Consider the following 21,765-nt stretch of genomic DNA (forward strand, 5'->3'; position numbering starts at 1 on the left):
CAATTTTGCATTTTCTGCCTTGAGATCTGAAATCTCTGATGTTGCCCATGATATGCCCGCCTTGACCTCCTCAATATCTTGTTTTGTTGGTAGATTTTGCAATTTGTCTTCAAGCAATTCGCTCATTGTGCATTTCATCAGCTCGACTAAGTCGCTCACTTCCATATTGCCAACGGGTTTCTTCGACATATTTTGATATTCTGGCGATGTTTCCTGGAGTTTTCTTTTTGTTTGTTGGGTTGTCTGTAACAAAGTTTTCTGATTTTCTGACATTCCTTAATGACCAATAATTTGGTGGTTACTACTTTCTTGGTGATAAGATGTTACCAGAGCTATAGTCGGTTTTTATAATTTTCTGTAGTATACTTTTAGGGTTGTATATTTAATCTAATGCTGTGGTAGCAGTGGTGAATTTCTATTGCTAGTTATTTAAATCCAAACTCTGACTTTCTTTTACAATGTAAGCTCGGCCTCAAACGTAAAATACAACACTATCAAAACTGTCAAAACGTACCAGCTGTTTTCTGTTGTGCCGATTGCTGAATTTGTGCAAAACATTGACCGGTTAACATCAACAGATCTTCCTTCCAGTGATTTCACAATCTGTTTTACAAAAATTAAAACTTCTCGCAAAGAAATAAGCACTTTTCCGAACAAGGGCAGCCTCCCGAACTCGTCGCAAGATGCACAGCTTCCTGAAGTATGGATTACACGCCTCCTCCTTGCCAGAAATGTATCGGAACAGTGAATACCAGTCGAACTTATGGAGCCGCTCAAAAACACGTCTGCTCTCTTTAACAGTGATATACGATATCCCATGCATTAGTATTTGACAGATCACGTGGGATTTCAGACATGGTGTCAAAGAGAAAGATGCTCAGTATGCTTTGACATTTCATCATGAATAGACTTACTAACGAGCAACGCTTGCAAATCATTGAATTTTATTACCAAAATCAGTGTTCGGTTCGAAATGCGTTCATTCACCGTAACGTTGCGTCCAACAGCATCTTTGAAAAAATACGGTCCAATGATTCCACCAGCGTACAAACCACACCAAACAGTGCATTTTTCGGGATGCATGGGCAGTTCTTGAACGGCTTCTGGTTGCTCTTCACTCCAAATGCGGCAATTTTGCTTATTTACGTAGCCATTCAACCAGAAATGAGCCTCATCGCTGAACAAAATTTGTCAAAATTTGAACACATTTCGAACCGAACACTGATTTTGGTAATAAAATTCAATGATTTGCAAGCGTTGCTCGTTAGTAAGTCTATTCATGATGAAATGTCAAAGCATACTGAGCATCTTTCTCTTTGACACCATGTCTGAAATCCCACGTGATCTGTCAAATACTAATGCATGAAAATTCTAACCTCAAAAAAATCACCCTTTACTTTATGGGGTCTGAGACGAATATTTCGAGGAGTTACAAACAGAATGACATTCGATTACGTGTAAAAGTTGTGTTTCCTATTTTGATTGAACAAAAAAATTGTAAAATCAAACAAGGAAACAAAAATTTAATGCCCTCCACTTTTTATACACTCCGCCATAGGATGGGCGTGTACTAATGTCGTCATTCCGTTTGTAACACCTCGAAATATTCGTTTAAGACCCCATGAAGTAAGTATATTCTTCCATATAAATCGATCGCTACACCTGGATTTAGAGCGATTCAAATCTAATTTGACACATATGTTGAAGGTCATAGGAGAAATCGTTGTAGATAATTCAGCCAATTCGGTTGGGAACCGATTGAGGCCATACTTGAGACAGTTGTTGGTAGCCATAACATAACAAAACACTTGAGAGACTAATTTGCGTTACGATGAGGCTCATTTCTGACTATCATTGGTCATCATTGCATTCCGAAAAAATTACGGTTTCAGGCTGGCGACGTCATTGGGCCGTACTTCTTCCGTGATGATCAAGACCGGGACGTTTCTGTGAATGGGAATCTCTACCGTTTAATGATAACACAATATTTTTGGCGTCAATTGCATGAAATGAACTTGGAGGACATGTGGTTCCAACAGGACGGCGCCACAAGCCACACAGCGAATGTCACAATCAATTTATTGGAAACCAAGTTTGGAGAACGTGTTATGTCACGAAATGGTACAATCGATTGGCCGCCTCGCTCGTGTGATTTTATGCCGTTAGACTGTGGGGCTACGTCAAATCTATGGTCTATGCCAACAAGCCAGCGATGATTGATGAATTTCGTAAGAATATCGAACATGAAATCGCAGCAGTATTGGCCGATTTATGCTTGAAAATCGTCGAACATTGGGCTCAGCGTCATGGCTTCTGCAAGCGTGCCGGTGATGGTCATGCAAAAGAAATTGAGTCCCATACATAATGGCTTCGAATGTACTTTCACAGGAATAAAGAATTTCATTGATATCCAAAACCGTTCCGAACCGATTTAGCCCGTTTGCAATCCCCAACGACCTTCGTTAATCTTCTCTATGCAAAATTTCGAACGGTTTGCTTCACGCGATCGACTGCTATTGTGATTTCCACAGACGCACGGAAAGATAGACGGACGGACATGGCTAGATCGACTTAGAATGTCAAGACAATTTAGAATATGTAAGAATATATATAGCAAATCAATATTTCGAGGTGTCACAAATAGAATGTTTAGTTTAATACTCCCATGCTATGGTGGTGGTTATAAAAAGGACCAATTTGCACTTAGCTGGATCCAATTTGAAATGGGAATTAAAAAGTGTCTTATAAACCGTTGTTCCAAATGCCAGAGAAATCCATCAAATAATATCTCTATTTTCGCACAGAGATCGGTTTATATAGCAGTTATATTCAAATATGGTCCGATCAAAACCATACTCGTCAACGAGTCTCACTTCACCTTAAATGTGGCATCAAATTTGTTTCTCTATTCCTAGAGAGCTAATAAATAATGTACTATTTTATATCGATGTCCTTTGTTGTGTTTTATTGGCTGAGAAGCCCCCAAACTTCTGGCACACAATGTTATATTAGGCCTTATCTCAACAATCATTAATTGGATTCTCATTCTGTCCTGCTTTGTTTACATACCACTGTAAGGGTTTTTTTCGGGCGCAGCACTCTAGATACTGGGTCCCTAATAATAACATCATATTTGCACTCTGCTGTAAGAGACTCTTCTTTTGAGTCCCACATTGTCCCGACCAGGCTATATGTTATTTTGGAAGTATCACTACTGTGATACAAGGTTTTATGGCTTAGTGACTTTGTTTCTTACACTCCAAAGGAAGAGAGATAGACCCACTGATAAGCGTTCGAATCGATCGACCACGTTCTTATTCCGTTTAGCTATGTTCGCCTGTCTGTCTGTCCATGTTTATTTGTTATCAAAGAATAGGTAGCAATTTTCATCCAATGGTCTTCAAAATATGTGTATATTAGCATACTCTCGATTCGCTTCGCTAACTCTTTTTAGTATTATGCCCGTAAGACATCCAAAAACCCATCAGTTTATAACGTAAGGAAGCCTCGTCATAATTGAATACAAATTTTCAGAAATCGGATCCCTTCCGTAAAGAAAGTAGCAATGTTTTAACATATTGCAATGCATTGGTATGACTTTTTAAAACTTTTCAAAAAATAATTTTTAAAGTTTTTGCTTGGACTTTTTGTTGGACTTTAAGTACCTAAATGCATGTGTACCTGTATCCCAATTTCGAGAGCCATTTTGTACGTTTTAGTACCTAAATGTATGAGTTTCAAAAAATCTTGTAGTCGCTCGATAAAAACAGTCTATGTGTAAGTTAGGTAAGGTAAGAGTGGCAGTCCTTTACAGACTCATATAGACAATTTTAGAATATTGTGATACCACAGTAGAATATTGTGATACCACGTTCCAAATTTTAGTATTTTAGCTCAATCTGAAAAGAACGTAACAAAACTTTTTTAAAACTTTTTTATTCTTTCTATCCTCAATATTTCACAATACATCTTCATCTTTTAGCGACTAGATTTACTCCTTTGAAAGTTAGCGTGCTTTCGACAGACAGACGGACGGACATTGCCAGATCGACTTAAAATGTCATGACGATCAAGAATATATATACTTTGTGGGGTCTTAGACGAATATGTCGAGGAGTTACAAATCTATCTACGATCCATGTAGTCTCAATAAGAGAGACCCTGACATATCATTACAGGGTGATCATGACTTTAAACCTGAATTTAGACATTGCGATCCATAGCTCTTCCGCATTTGGAATCCGGTTTTCCGACACAATTTCAATGTCTCCCCATAAATTTTCAATGCGATTCACAACAGGAGAATTAGCAGTTCACAGCTCAACCTGAACCCCATTGACCCGAAACCACTGCCAGCAAATTTATTAGTATGTTTCTGGATATTATCTTGTTAGAATACCGATTTCCGCATAGCATATTCCAATCTGCATAGGGTAACATTTGTAACATTTACATTTTGTCTTATATTTCATTGTTGGACCTATATAGTTTCACGAAATGCTCCCGTGAATCAATACTTTGACCCAACATGTTTGATTTATTTTCTGTAAATTCTGATTAATACAATGTGTTTGGTAGGTCGGCAGACGTCTGTCTAGATCCTGCTCCACCAAATAATACAATTATAGATTCGTCGGTCCACAGTAAGTTCCTTCATTTTTCAATTGGCAATCGTTATGTTCTTTAGCGAACTTAAAGCGTGCATCTGTATACTTCTTGGTCAGCAATAGTTTCATTCTTGGACTTTTAGCGAATAAGTTTGCGAATAGTAGGACCTATTTCAGTCATATTAAGTCACCCTTGAATTCTTGTTGAAGACGCAGTAGGGTTCGCTTGCTTTATCATAAAATCTGGTTATCGACGACTACCACAATACCTAAGAATTTTACTTGAAATCGGTTCAGAATTAGATATAGCTTCCATATATATGTTAGATATAGTTGTCATATGTGTTTATCACCCGATTTTTGCTAGAAATCGGTTCAGATTTACATATTGCTCCCATTTATATGTTAGATATAGTTGCCATATATGTTAATCACCCAATGTTTAACTTCTAGAGCCACTACAAGCGCATTTATTAAACATTTTTCCCAACATTTTGCGCAATGCTTTCCACGATGACTACCACAATATCTAAGAAACTTGATCCCATATGTATGTTTGTCAGATTTTGAGTAATTTGCAATAATCTTGTCATTTGTCAACCGTAGTTATTACAGTTTGAACATAATTGGTCGAAACTTGATACGGATTGTTTAATATCCCATCTGAAAACATCCGCTGAGGTTAATCAAAATTGGTTCAGTATTAAATATAGCTCTCACATTGTACTTTAGGGTATTATACAGTCGGCACCGCCCGACTGGTTTTATATAATGAGGCATTTGCAATTATTTGCTTTCTTACATTTATCTGTATAATTTTCATGGTATTTTGATTACTTTTCGTAGTTTTGAGCTAATTCTCGCCTTTCTTTGGAACTGACAGAAATTATTGTTTATTCAAAACAATTGCAACAGTTTTCTTAACACTTTTTTAGAGACAGTTTTCACATATTTTATTGCATTTTATAACAAAATCATTAACACTTCTATTTTTTTGAACGAGGTGATTCAAAGACAAAACAAGAAAACAATCAATGACATCAAAAATAAAATATTTATTATGAGCTTATATTTATAATTTTACTTCTTCCACACAAATGAACACAGCTGAATACGTTCGCCGATTTGGAATAATAGTGCCATAATGTGGTAATTTTCGAACCGATTATATCGAACACAAAGGATTCTCTTATGACTCCCGGCGCTCCTTTTGAATTTCATAGAAATCGGTTCAGATTTAGATATAGCTCCCATATATAGGTGTCACCCAATTTTGACTTCTAGAGTCTTTTTCAGTCTTTTGCACAATGTCCTATTTGTATAATTTCTACAATGTATGGTTTTAGCATAAATCGGTTTAGATTTAACTAAAACTACAATGTTTTGGTGATTTTCTTACCGACCCTCAAGAAATTAGGCGCAAAGTTTTCTTTTGTGACCCTCCTTCGTAGCATTCCGATTTTCACCTTTAGGGCCTTTGCAAGCGCATTTATCAAATGATCTCTAAATTTTGTTCAGCGAATTCCTCTATGACTCTTACAACATGTACGGATTTTGGTCGAAGTTCTACTTATCAAATTTAGTCTGCATACCCATAGTGGAAAAGGTATCAAAAGGTCATCTTTACCTGTACTGACAGCTCATCCTTAATTGCATACATATTTAGAGGTATTCGTCCGATTTGCCTAATTTAAGAATAATGTTTTCAATTTTAAGCCGATTTTTAGGAAATTTGGAAGAACTATTCTCGTATAACTCCCGATTTCATACACATGTCCGACTAGTTTTGAGTAATATTGCAATAATGTGAACATTTTTCAACCGATCCTCATGAAGGTTGGCACATATCATTGTTTTATGACAATTCTAGTTAATTATCTAGTCCTCAATTAAAATCTTAATGTATGTATATCCGATAGAACGGCAAGGTCGACAAGTCCAATGGTTTCAATAATTTTCGACTCAGATCAAAGTATAAGGTTTTTATAATTTTTAATTATTCTTACTGTAGTTCACCATATAATCCTTACAAAAACTTAATATGAGTTTTTGAATCGCTACTGAAGGTGTTTTTTCGAATCGAGACCTCTGTGGCTCCCATCCTCCTAGCAGATTTAATACTTTTATTTATTACATACTTAACAATTTCCTTTTAGCCATTTTTTAATATGATTTCTATCTTTATTGCACAAAGCTGCAAAGCGGCTTAGCGAGCAGTAGAAAAATATACTCGTAACTCCCACGCAAGAGTTCTTAAGGATACAAATATACGAGTACATGGAAATGAAGATGAAGACTCGAGGAACGCGCTAAGGATGCCATGAGAATAACAACAACAACAACAACAACACTACCACCACCAATGGCAACAACATCCGCAGCAACATCAGCATCGTTTTCCTTAAATAACAAATTTATTTGTATTACGAAGCAAACCAGACAAAACACAATTTCCGCTTTTTATGATTATCCTGTAATACATATTTATGAGGACGAAAACGCAGACAGCAATGAACAGAACTTCTTTTTTTTTGGCTTTTACTCTTCCCCACTCTTATCCTTCTTCTTGGGATTCATACTGTTTTTTTTTTGCGATCCTTCTAAGAACGAACGATGCCAAAGGATATTTTCTGGTGGTGCAATAAGACAAACCCTTGGCATTGCCTTGGCAAAGACTAACAAACCGTTAAGCGAAAATTTATTACGTTTTGTGCAAATCTAAAGAGGTTATGATTTCATAAACCAAATTACCTTTTTCATTCTCTTTCTGTGTATGTATTTGTGTGTGCGAATGTTTGAATTGTCTGCAAATCTGTGGTGATGTACGCTGAGTTGGTTTAGAGGTCTGTCTATCTATCTGACGGTTTGTCTTTCAGGTTGCCAGTGGAGGAGGGGAGCTTGACTAAGTGTTCGTTTTAAGCGTTTCAAAATGCTATGCAAATAGCATTTCAAAATGTCATTTAACTGTCATTTAGAAGCACAAATGTTACATTTTCCATGAGTTAGGTAAGTCGATATTTCGCATGACTTGGTTATATACCTTAAAGGTATACCCCATGAAATTTCTACAGCAGTCTAAAAATCACATAAAAACAGTATCAAAAAAATAGGATTATCTAATATTTTCATAATTATTTTTAATAATAAATATGCCGATCGACTCAGAATCACTTTCTGATTCTATTTAGCTATGTCCGTCTCTGTCAGACCATGTTAGTTTATGTACAAAGTACATGTCTCAATTTTTGTCCAATCGTCTTAAAATTTAGTACAGGCATGTTTTTGAAATTTGATAAATCGGTTCCGACTTGGACATAGATCCCATATATAAGTTCGTCCGATTTGGATTAATATTGCAATAATGGGATTTATTTATATATATCGCCCGATTTTCATTTCTAGAGCCACTGCAAGAGTGCATTTATTGACCAATCTTCCAAACATTTTGCACAACGCTTTCTTCTGCGACGACCCCAACATCTAAAAGTTTCCCCGAAATCGGTTCAGATTTAGTTATAGATCCCATATGTATGTTCGCCAGGTTTGGGTAATTTTCAATATTGTTGTCATTTGTCAACCGTAGTTATTACAGTTAAATATATTTGCTCTAATTATGATATGGGTTGTCTAATAACCAGAATTTGTTCAGAATTAGATATAGCTCCCACTGTGTACTTATAGGGTAGGTGTAGGGTGTTATACAGTCGGCACTGTCCGATTTTTTTCTTTCCTTACAGGTTTTTAGTTGTTTTAGTGTTACCACCCACTTAAAATTTCGTTGAAATTGGCTTGACAGAAGAATTAGGGACTAATTACGTCCCCACATTTCAAAGGGTATATTATGGGGGCTAGCTTATTTACAAATCAACAAACTAAGGAGGGAAAATTTTTCCAATTTTTATATTCTCCTTCATAACATGGGGATATACTTATTTCTTCGTTCCGTTTGTAAAACCTGGGTTTGTGTCATTACCTTGTTGAAGCGATGATTCACTAAAGTGGCACTGGCACTGAACGGCAGTCTTTCAGATGGCAACATCATACTCCACAAGTCTTACCCAATAGCTTGAAGAAGCACTCCTTATCTCGTGCGGCAAAACCCGTTTCCAACCAATTGATACTGAAGACAGGTATGCGGCAAACATAGCAATTCTTCAGTCAGTAACAATGCTTCAAGCAAAGATAAGTTATTCAGAAGAAATCTCTATCCGCAGAAAGAAGAAGACATGAAGAATGAAAAATTCAACCAGTGGTTTTATAGGAAATCTGGTGACAGATTCAGAAAGTCCACTAGGATTATAGAGAAAAAAAATGTTTCACCAGCTCTTGATATCTGACGACGAGGATACCGTGGAACCAATCCCTGACGATGGCATAGAATGTCAGAATGAGGTAAACGTATCAGTTACTCGGCTTAAGAGCAGGAGCCGATTGGTTGCCGGCCACCTATATAAGACTGGTGGCTTTGGGGAAAATTCTATCAATACTGTGTCAATAAAGACTTTTTTTTTTTTTTAAATTTTGTCTTTATAGAAACTTTTATTAAAATTTGTTCTTCAAATTTTTTCTAACTGGTATTTGTTATAAAAAAAAATCCTTTAAAATTTCTTCGATTGAGAAAATTTTATAAAAATTTTGTGTTTTGAGAAAAATTATTTAGAATTTTAAAATTAAAAAAAGGAAATTAAAGTAAATTTGATCATTACTTTATTTTAAGGGCAGTATGCACTTGAAATGAAATTTTGTTTTCTATTGCTTTAATGGTTTTTTTGCACCACGTAATGGATTTATTTCCACAATTAATCCTTAGGTTTGGTTAGGTTTAAGAGGCAGTCTCACTTAGACGTTTTCGTCCATTGTGATACAACAGGGACATTAGAAATAAAATGCCTTCTATTTTCTACCATTAAACTATCCAGATCACTTTAAATATCCCAAACAACTTGCGAATATTCACATGCGCTAAATCAGACAAGTTATCAAAGAAATGAGAACCTAGCATACAACTTCTTCTGACTGTCAGTTCGGGACACACACACTTCCTCGATGTCCTCAAAGCTTCTACAAAAGTCGTTACTTGCAACCTTAAGTTTATCAGCATGTTTTCCAATTAGACATTGACCTTTCATGACGTATACAATGGTTGGGCCGTCTGTTCTAGCCTGCGTCAGCAAAGCTGTGGACAGCCCAATGTTTAGATTAGGCCACATCACTTTGGGGAGTTCAAAACCTCTCCTTTGTGACCATCTGTCATTCGTTGCTCTTCTAGCTTGATCCTGAAGAGGTAACTTACATGTCGCTAGAGGCAAACGACAAATCTGTTCCATCTGTCCTCTAACAGATCAATGTATCATTCATAGGTTTGTAAGAGAAAATAGAATCGATTATAAGGAAATAAATGCCCCAAATAAAATATTTAACGAAAATGATAAACGATGGATTGCCCTGAAAATAAAAGCCAAACCAAGATTATCAACTCCAAAACTAGCTCCTGAGATTCATGAGAGTCTAGGAAAAACATGCAGTTTAGAAATCGTTCAACGTTTTCTTCATAAACACGATGTTAATGGCCGTGTAGCAACCATTCATCTGTAAGAAAAACAAGTAAAAGCGTGCTAAGTTCGGCCGGGCCGAATCTTATATACCCTCCACCATGGATCGCATTTGTCGAGTTCTTTTCCCGGCATCTCTTCTTAGGCTAAAAAGGATATAAGAAAAGAGTTGCTCTGCTATTAAAACGATATCAAGATATGGTCCGGTTCGGACCACAATTAAATTATATGTTGGAGACCTGTGTAAAATGTCAGCCAATTCGTATAAGAATTGCGCCCATTGGGGCTCACGAAGTAAAATAGAGAAAACGATTTATATGGGATCTGTATCGGGTTATAGACCGGTTCAGATCATAATAAACACGTTTGTCGATGGTCATGAGAGGATCCGTCGTACAAAATTTCAGGCATATCGGATAATAATTGGGACCTCTAGGGGTCAAGAAGTCAAGATCCCAGATCGGTTTATATGGCAGCTATATCAGGTTATGAACCGATTTGAACCTTATTTGACACAATTGTTGAAAGTAAGAATAAAATACGTCATGCAAAATTGCAGCCAAATCGGATAGGAATTGCGCCCTGTAGAAGCTCAAGAAGTCAAATCCCCAGATCTGTTTATATGACAGCTATATCAGGTTATGGACCGATTTCAACCATACTTGGCGCAGTTGCTTGGCACAGTTGTTGGATATCATAACGAAATACTTCGTGCAAAAATTCAAATCGGATAAGAATTGTGCCCTCTAGAGGCTCAAGAAGTTAAGACCCAAGATCGGTTTATATGGCAGCTATATCAAAACATGGACCGATATGGTCCATTTACAATACCAACCGACCTACACTAATAAGAAGTATTTGTGCAAAATTTCAAGCGGCTAGCTTTACTCCTTCGGAAGTTAGCGTACTTTCGACAGACAGACGGACGGACGGACGGACAGACGGACGGACATGGCTAGATCGACATAAAATGTCACGACGATCAAGAATATATATACTTTATGGGGTCTCAGACGAATATTTCGAGTAGTTACAAACAGAATGACGAAATTAGTATACCCCCCATCTTATGGTGGAGGGTATAATAATATCTGGTTGCCTTTGCAAAGAGTGCAAAAAAAGACTGTAGACTTCTGGAACACCGTAATTTTCGCGGATGAGTCAATCAATTTGGATCCAATGGTAAATCTTATGTTTAAAGAAAACTCTACACAGAGCTGAACAAAGAGAATCATAAACCCAGCGTAAAGCATGGCGGTGACAGTGTAATGGTTTCGGCCTGCATGTCCGCATCTGCTGTCAGGGATTTGGTTTCATTGATGGAATAATTGTTATTATCTTCACATTCTGGAAAATTATTTGCTTTAAAGTTCCGAAAAACTTGGAATGAGGGACTACCTTAGTTTCTACCAGGATAATGACCCGAAGCAGAAGTCTGAAGTTGTACAAACTTGGCTTTTATGGAAATGTACTCATAATATGAGACCATTTCCGCAATCATCAGATATGAATTGGAGAATTTGGCTATTTTGGACCACAATATGCGTAAACATAAATTATCTATCGAAAAACAACAAAATTAAAAAATAAAACAGTGGAAATTTCAGCGAATTTTTTTTAGAGAAACTTTTATCGAAATATTGTTTTTAGGGTAATTTTATTGATGTGTTGTTTTTAAAAAAATTTTCAACAATTTTTTCGCAAAAATGTGATCGAAATTTAAAAAAAAAACTCTAATTAAAATATTGTTTTAAAAAGAATTCATCTTAAGAAATTTTTTTTTAATTTTTGTCTTAAGAAAATGTTTTATTAGAACTTTGTGTTAAGAAAAAAAAAAATCATTAAAATTATGTCGTTAGAAAATTTCATTGAAATTTTGTCCTTAGAAAACATTAAGAAAAATATCTCTAAAATTTTGTTTCTAAAAATTTCTTTGCAATATTATCTTAAAAAAGATTTGGTGATTCGAAATTTTTTTATTAAAATGGATTTCATTGAAAAATTCTTTAGAAAAAATTGCATTAACATTTTGTTTAGACACAGTTCATTGAAATTTTGTATATGAAAAAATAATTGGAACTTTGTATTTAGTAAAAATTTCATTAAAATATAATGTTTTGAAAAAAATTTCAACAAAATTTTATGCTGTAGAATAAATTTCATTAAAATTTTATGCTGTGGAAAAATTTTTGGAAAGACAAGCAAAGTGGAAATGGGGAAATGCATATTTCTAATTTATAGAGTTTTATTCAACATGGGGACAAAATATATATGGGAGCTATATCTTAATCTGAACCGGTTTTTATTAAATTCAATAGCAATACTGGAAGACATAAGGGAATCCTTTGTGCAAATGTTCGTGTGAATCGGGTAATAAACGACCAAATTATTGAAAAAGTGGTCCAAATCGGACGAGCTATAAATAAATCTTAACCGATTTTTTAAAATATATACTTATTAAATGGTCTATTTCTCTTCCAACTGGGTGTTGCAAACAAATTCACAAAGTTATACTTCCCTGTACCACAATAGTGGTGTAGGGTATACTAAATTAATGGCGATAAGCCTACTATTTTTAAAAGCAGGTGCGGTTTTATGTCAAAGTTATTAAAATCCACTTTTCTTCGCAAAATGGTTGTAAAATATTAAGAAAAATATGTTAAGAAAATTATTATATGTTTGTTGTAACAACAATTGGCTAAAGAAAAAAAAAAGAAATTTTTTTGAAAAATTAAATTAAAAAAAAAAAAAACTTAAAAAATTAAGTTTTCGGAGTCGACTTAGGATCTGAATCGGAATCGAGCAATTTTGCCGGAGTCGGTGTCGAGTAAAAACTGCTCGACTTCACAGCCCTGGCTTTATCAGTCAAAAAGAGTGTAAGATTGGTCAAACGTTCATCACCCTTTATAGCTCCCATATATAAATTGATCTCCCGATTTTGGTTCGAGAGCTCTTAGATTACATTAATTTTATCCGCTTTAGGGGACATCCAACATCAGTGCCAAGTGCAGATCGAATCGGTTTGTTACATGGCGTAACTGTCATATAAAATGCAAATCGTAACTGGCTTGGCTAAATTTATCGCAATCACAACGATTTATCGCTTATGACAACGATCGTACGGGATTTATTAGATAAAATTTCATGTGCAGCCACGATACCTATATGTTTGTGTAAATGTCTGAACTTACTAGCCTTGCTTGGAATTCTAATGTTTGCTGGGTTGCCTTGGAAGATTTTTGTTGTTTGCGTGTATGATTTGTGAAGCTTGTGCAAATACTTGAATTGACAAAAACACTTGTTATTATTACACAAAAATTTCGTATTCATATACACTCAAGACTACACATTTGACACAACAGTCTGGCCCGGGGGGTAGGTAGTCTCCGACATTGGAGAGCATCGTCGACAGCAGCAGCTGTTCCACATAAAGACAAAAATGTTTACTTTGGCAAATGGCTGTAGACATTTCCATGACAAAGTTTTTAGTGAAGGACAGACTGACACAGGGACGGACATACGTACAGACAGACAAACGAAATTTTCTAGTCATTGAAATCTATTGGATTTTTTTTCTGTGAGCTTATGTGATGTCTACTTTGCATGCGAAAATATGTAACAACTCAACAGAAAAATGAAATGAAATGAGATGAGATTGTGCTGAAAGCTATGAATATAATTTGAAATTTGCGAAACAATAAAGTGGGCTTGAAGTGGTGCCAGTGACTGGTAATGATATTTTGACAGAGTGAAACAAAAGTGAAATTGACGGCTTCAATTGTTTTTGTGGATGTCGAATGTCACTTTTTATCAGCCTTCGCCCCGGACTTGGTTGTAATATGCGTCTGCACTTCGTCTTTGAAGATGTGTGTGTGTGTTTTAATTAAATACTTTACTCCACTTCGTTTGTATGGAATGGCTTTTCAAACAAAGCCAGAGCCGCATTGTTCCGCGACACTTCACAAAGTAGTCATTTTTGAAATGATATTACAGTTGGCCACAGCGTTAAGTATCGTTTGAATTTTTGTTAACTGCGTCTTCAAGTGTCGATTCGATATTTGTTTTGTGTTTTTTTTTCATACAATATAATGGAAATTAATGGCAAATTGATTGACTTATTTGCTATGGCATTTGTTTATTTGGTTTTTAATGTTGCCGCCATTGAAATGGGGTCGCCTTAGTTTTTTTTTTATTATGACAATGTAAATAATACGAAATCGCTTTACTGCAATTTAAGTGTTTGAATAGCTTTCATTGTATATTGAATGTAGTTCGTGGTAGTGTCCAATAAAAAACATTTTTTTAATAAAATCTAAAACTATTGAATATGGAATTGCAGAATAGAAAAATCTAGAATACTTTTATGATCAATCAAACTAGTAAAAAGATTTGTAATTTTAACCATTTATCATAAATTTACGCATCTTTAAGAACTACAACACTTTCAAGCAGATGTCAACACATAAACTTTGTCTTTGCGGTACGACCTTCAGACATGACGATATAAGACAGCATTCATTGATATAAGACAATTATCCCTGCTGTTCCTTAATGATATGTTTAAGGGAAAATTTACAATTTGAAGTAAACATCTAAATCCTAAACTTATGCCTAAAGAAAACTTTTTTTTGTTAATTATAACTATATACTTTGGTATAAAAATTTACTTTGTCAACGATTACCAGTTACGCTTGTTTTTCGAAAAAAAAAAACAATTAGTTTTTATACGATTTCTACTACTATTAAGCTTTTTATTCCCTCCACCATAGGATGGGGGTATACTAATTTCGTTATTCAGTTTGTAACACCTCGAAATATGCGTCTAAGATCCCAAAAAGTATATATATTCTTGATCGTCACGTCATTTTAAGTCGATCTAGCCATGTCCGTCCGTCTGTCCGTCCGTCTGTCTGTCGAAAGCACGCTAACTTCCGAAGGAGTAAAGCTAGCCGCATGAAATTTTGCACAAATACTTTTTATTAGTGTAGGTGGGATGGTATTGTGAATGGGCCATATCGGTCCTTTTTTGATATAGCTGCCATATAAACCGATCTTGCGTCTTGACTTCTTGAGCCTCTAGAAGGCGAAATTCTTATCCGATTTTATTGAAATTTTGCACGTAGTGTTTTGGTATCACTTCCAATAACTATGCTAGGTATGGTTGAAATCGGTCCATGTTTTGATATATCTGACATATAAACCGATCTTAGGTCTTGACTTCTTGAGCCTCTAGAGGGCGCTATTCTTATCCGATTGGAATGGAATTTTGCACAAAGTGTTTCGATATGACCTCCAATAACTGTGCAAAGTAAGGTTGAAATTGGTGCATAACCTAAAGCTGCCATATAAACCTATCTTGGGTCTTGACTTCTTGAGCTTCTAGAGGGCGCAATTCTTATCCGATTTGGCTGAAATTTTGCACGACGTGTTTTGTTATCATATCCAATAACTGTGCCAAGTATGGTTCAAATCGGACCATAACCTGATAGAGCTGTCATATAAACCGATCTGAGGGCTTGACTTCTGGAGCTTCTAGGGGGCGCAATTCCTATCTGATTTGGCTGAAATTTTACATGACGTATTTTATTATGACTTTCAACAACTGTGTCAAATAAGGTTTAAATCGATTCATAACCTGATATAGCTGCCATATAAACCGATCTGGGATCTTGACTTCTTGAGCCTCTAGAGGTCACAATTATTTTCCGATTTGCCTGACATTTTGTACGACGGATCCTCGCATGACCATTAACATACGTGTTTGTTATGGTCTGAATCGGTCTATAGCCTGATACAGCTCCTATATAAATCAATCTCTTTATTTTACTTCTTGAGCCCCCAAAGGGCGCAATTCTTATTCGAATTGGCTGACATTTTTCACAGGTCTCCAACATATAATTTAATTGTGGTCCAAACCGGACCATATCTTGATATCGCTTTAATAGCAGAGCAAATCTTTTCTTATATCCTTTTTTGCCTAAGAAGAGATGCCGGGAAAAGAACTCGAGAAATGGTGGAGGGTATATAAGATTCGGCCCGGCCGAACTTAGCACGCTTTTACTTGTTTTTGTTGTTGTTTAAATCGACAAAACCAATGTAAAAATGTCAGTTTCAGAAGAACTACAAAAGAATTACAAACAACAACAAAGTAAAAAGAATGTGCTAAGAATAGAAGCAAATCAATAGCGACAGCAACCATTCTGCCGTCAAAAACAGCAACAGAAACAACCATCAACAGTGTCATTGAGTAACAAGTATAACTGTCAACTAGAAATGACATTAATGTGTCACAATGGCTATGACCAATGTGCATACGGTCTGTCGGCAGGCCATTACAGCAGGAAAAACTAAGCTCTACACATGTCGGTTGGCTCAAATGGGGTGATATGTTGGAGGTCAGTGAAGAAATAACCAAATGTAGTAATTCGCAACAATATTGCCGGTACATTTATTGAAGAGACTATAATGGTAGAAAAAATGTCATGAGAAAATATATTGAAAATATCGGTATGGAAATGGTGGTTGGGTATGCAAAACCCGCCATTTAAAACGGTTTGTGCAGATGCATTTTTATACCATACACCACTACTGTGGTACAGGGTATTATAATTTAGTGCATTTGTTTAAAAGGAAGAGAGATAGACCCACTGATAAGTATATCGATCGACTCAGCATCACTTTCTGATTCGATTTAGCTATGTCCATCTGTCGGTCTCTCTGTCCGTCTGTCTGTCCGTCCGTAATTTTGATACAAACTACAGGTCGCAATTTTCATCCGACCGTCTTCAAATTTGATATGGCCATGTTTTTCGGCCTAGAGACGAAGCTTATTGAAATTGAAAAAAATCGGTTCAGATTTGGATATAGCTCCCATATATTGTATATGTTCGTCCGATCTGCAGTAATAATGCAATAAAATGGTCATTTGTTAACCGATTCTCTCGAAATTTTGCAGGAACGATTTTCTTATGACTCTCGATATTACTGGTGGATTTCATAGAAATCGGTTCTGATTTGGATATAGCTTCCATATATATATGTTCGTCCGATCTGCAGTAATAATGCAATAAAATGGTCATTTGTTAACCGATTCTCTCGAAATTTGGTAGGAAGGATTTGCTTATGGCTGTCAATATTACTGGTGAATTTCATAGAAATCGGTTCAGATTTGGATATAACTTCCATATATATGTTCGTCCGATTTAAAGTAATACAGCAATAAAATGGTCATTTGTTAAGCGATTCGCTCGAAATTTGGTAGGAAGGATTTTCTTATGACTCTCGATGTTCCTGGGGAATTTCATAGTATTCGGTTCAGATTTGAATATCGCTCCCATGTATATGTTCGTCCGATTTGCAGTAATACATCAATAAATTAGTCATTTGATAACCGATTCTCTCGCAATTTGACAGGAAGGATTTTTTATGGCTCTCGATATTCAAATCGGTTCAGTTTTGAATATAGCTCCCATATATATGTCTCTTCTACTTCGATGTCCTCACAGCTTCGCTGCTGGCAAACTTCAGTCTGTCAGCATGTTTTCCGATTAGACAGTGACCTGTCATGACGGACACAATGACTGAGACGTCTGTTCTAGCCAATGACAACAAAGCAGAAGACCTCTTCGAATCTAGATTAGGCCACATAGTTTTGGAAAGCTCACAGCCCCCTCTTCGTGACCATCTATCGTTTGTTGTCCTTCTCGCCTGGTCCCGAAAACTTAGCTTAAATGTCGCTAGAGGCATATCCACAGATTCCAGTATCCCTGAAATGTGTAGGTTAGTTCCTAGTCTCATAAGCTCGTCCGCTTTACCGTCCCCTGGGATATCACTGAAGCCCGGCACCCAGAACAGGTGAATTTTGAACTGTTCAACCATCTCGTTGAGAGATATGCGACAGTCGAGGGCGGTTTTTTTTCAGAAATACGTTCTCTAGGGATTTAATGGCTGCCTGAAAAGATATTTATGCCAGTCGTCGTAATGACATTATATCTTAGCCATTCCACCACTTCCTTAATTGCAAGGATCTTCGTTTGATACCCACTGCAGTAGTCGGGTAACCTTTTCGATATGACCAGTTCTAGATCTTCCGAGTAGACTGGTTTGAACCGTATTTGGCACAGTCATTGAAATTCGTAAAAGAACACTATGTGCAAAATTTCAACCAAATCGGAAAAAAATTGCGGCTTAAAAGAACTCAAGAAGTCAAATCGGGAGATCGGTTTATATGGGAGCTTTATCAGGTTATATACCGATTCGGATCGCACTTGGCATAGTTGCTGGAAGTCATAACAAAACAATTTGCGGCTTGTAAGGGCTCAAGAAGTCAAATCGTGAGATCGGTTTGTATGGAAGTTATATCAGGTTATTGACGAATTCAAACCGTACTTGGCACACATGTTAGAAGTCTCAAGAGAACACTACGGGAAAAATTTCAGCCAAATTGGCTTCCAAGGGCTCAAGAATTCAAATCGGGAGATTGGTTTATATGGGAGCTTTATCTAAATCTTGCACATTTGCAATCCCCAATGACCTACATCAATATTAAGCATGTGTACAAAATTGCGGCTTCCAAGGTCTCAATAAGTCAAATCGGGAGATTGGTTTATATGGGAGCCATATCTAAATTTGGCCCATTTTCAATACCCAATGACCTACATCAATATAATAAACATCAGCAATAAGCAACTGTTCAAAATTTCAAGCGGCTGGCTTTACGCATTCGAATGCTATCGTGATTTCGACGGACTGACGGACATGGCTAGATCGACTCAGATGGTCGAGACGATCAAAAATATACTTAATGGGATCTTACACGAATATTTCGAGATATTACAAACGGAATGACTAGATTGGTATACCCCATCCTGTGGTGGTGGGTACGAAAATTGTTATTTAATTCAGAAGCCAAATCGTCGGAATATTTTACAAACAAAACAGTTATATAGCCCAATCTTAAAAGTAAGATTATAAATATTGTTTTCGCTAACAATACACAGTTTAGCTCTTGTTTCATAACCAAATGTCACCGCCGATAGGTCCCTATCTGGACCCATTAGCGACTTCAATTTTCAATACAAAAATTTTAAATATTTTTATCCACTTCACAGCTACAGAAGGATTTTGAGAGTTTTTAGATTTGGAATGACAGTGACAAATCAACATTAAAGTAATGGCATATACTAACAATATGACTGAAATGGTCAGGCGGAAGTTTCCATTCATATAGATATTTCTTCGACGCGAGTGGTCTAGGGGTAAATGGCCAAAGAATCCGTGAAAGGCCTTTTTTCACATACTAGGATCGATACAAATTACCGATTACAAAATTTAATCAATTGAATTCTGTAACGGAATGCTTAATAACTGCCAAAGTCATTAGGTTGGCCCAAGACTAAGTCATCAGAAAGAACGTCATTTACTAAAGTCACTGGCCCTACTTAGACATTCAAATTCAATTTGGCCCGGCATTTTAAATGCCCCACTTTGCTCTGCTCAAAGCGGCATCTTTGACATAAACGTCATTATAATCATCGTTGCCGCACTCAATATTGTCGTCGCCACAGTAGTGACAGTGATGATAATGATCATCGTGGTTATTATCATCAACGCTACAAATGGCATTACACCAAAAAGTATTCGTGTAGCTGATATTTGTACATTTGTTAATTTACAATTGTATCTGAAATATAGATTGACGCTACTGTTGAAGTAGTTGTTGGTGCTGTTGATGTTGTTGTCGTTGGTTGCCTGGCAGCCAGCTTGCCAGCATTTTTGTTCGCATATCGGTGCCAAGTATTTTGTATGCCTGAGTGATGCCTGGGTCGTTCGCTTGTCACAAATGCTCTAAGATAGGGTTACGCAGTAAGCCAACAAGAAGTTTCTCAACAAACCATATCTTTAATTTAAATTTCGTTGTGCATTTCAGGAAGATACATACCCCTAAACTAACCAAACTAACCAGAATAACTTTATCCCGGCAAAAACTCTCATTTCCAAATAACCAGAAAGGTAAGCTCATTCAAAAACTAATAACTAATTATTTTTTGGCATCTAATTACTTTTACATGGCGATGTCCTAGGAGGAAAGTCCTTCCGCACTAGCACACCTATACTTAAAAAATAAGTATATATGCTTAAGCATACAAGTTGCCAAAAAATTATGATATTTTATCTTAGTTGAACGTTGCTAAAAAATAACTACTTAGACTCAAACATGTTCGCGCCTTCTCCACCACCATATTCTCAATGATCAGTTTCTTTGAAGAATAATTCAAATTATAAATGAAATTAAAACTTAACCTTCATCGCAGCCAAAAGTTGAACCCAAAACCTTCCGTTTTCAAAGCAGACGCTCTACGCATTCATCCACCTTACTATTGTGTGAATAAGACACCATTTTCTCCTTTCAATATCAGCTAACAACACAAAAGGAAACTTTATTTCTATTTCATCAAAGATGGCCAAGCTTTTGTGGTTATGTTTGACATATTCCATTTAATTATGGACGTTTTAAAAATTGTATTAAGTTGTCTAAGTTATCTTCAAGAGATTATACTCATTTTTGAAAATTTGGAAAGGGTTCTGAACAAACTATGAGAATTTCAAATAAATATTGCAATATCCTATTCTACACATTCCAAAACGATCGAATTATAAGTGGAAATATGTGATACCAATTTTTCAACCCTTTAGCTGTGTGACATGTGATCCCTATGTGTTGGTATGTATACAAATATTGCTTGAACCCCTACAAACATTTTTCATAATTTTGGAAGAGCGTTCGTCCACGCGAAATTTTTAACGTAATTTTTCTTCGGTACGAGTCGTGAAACTCTCTTCTAGGATATCATTGTACAATCCATTGCATGTGCAGAAGTTTAAGCAACTCTTCTTGACGATTATTAAGCAGCTCAATGCGTTATAATCGTCCAGAAGATTTATTTAAAAATGGCCTAAGTTAACTTTTCTCGATTATTCTTTTTTCATGCCTTGTGTGTTTAGGATTTGTATTGAATTATGTTATTCGATGTTTTGTTTTGAGTGGATAACTACCACAACACCAAATAGAATTCTGATTTGGTTTATATGACGATTGGTACTTAGTATGACGAGTAATAAATAGAAAGATTTTTTCAAAGTATTTTTTGTAGTTGTTACGTTTTCGATGAACAAATAACATTGATGTGCAGTTATGCATATTTCTTCCAAGCGAATAGCGCTTAATTCTTTCTTGATTCCAGGCGAGTAATGCACACCTCTTCTAGAAGAATATTTTATAAATCTTCCTAAACACTAATTTATTACCCGTCCAAACGTTGCTTGTGCTATTCTTAGATCTTCCACGACTCTTCGAACTTACATCGCTAAACACCCTTCCAGAAGATTCGTCTTGAGGACACAACTCTTCCACGACTTTAGACAAGCTCTTTCGCAATCATAACCTTCATCTAGAAGATTCGCGGTCGATTATTTGACAATCGTAAATGTTTGCAGGGACATATCTATGTGTAGGTATATCTGCACTTGAACGTAGATACTCGCACATACTAACATACGTTTGTATGTATGTTTGTCTCTCTTAGGATATTGTGAAATATCTGTTT

The 21,765-nt window shown here is 36.1% G+C and overlaps 1 protein-coding gene and 1 long non-coding RNA gene across 2 annotated transcripts in view; one reads left to right on the forward strand and one right to left on the reverse strand.

The window, feature by feature from the left end:
* The window catches only part of LOC106092866 (zinc finger protein Elbow), a 223,566-nt gene that overhangs the window by 22,513 nt on the left and 179,288 nt on the right, over positions 1-21,765 (reverse strand). The gene's annotated exons all lie outside the window — the stretch shown is intronic.
* LOC106091167 (uncharacterized) overlaps positions 20,687-21,765 on the forward strand; it is a 92,156-nt gene continuing 91,077 nt past the window's right edge. Inside the window, exon 1 of the long non-coding RNA XR_001221962.2 lies at positions 20,687-20,882. This is a non-coding gene — a long non-coding RNA (uncharacterized LOC106091167). The remainder of the gene's footprint in view (positions 20,883-21,765) is intronic.

The sequence above is a fragment of the Stomoxys calcitrans genome, chromosome 3, assembly GCF_963082655.1.
Source record: "Stomoxys calcitrans chromosome 3, idStoCalc2.1, whole genome shotgun sequence".
NCBI classification, from domain to species: Eukaryota; Metazoa; Arthropoda; class Insecta; order Diptera; family Muscidae; genus Stomoxys; species Stomoxys calcitrans.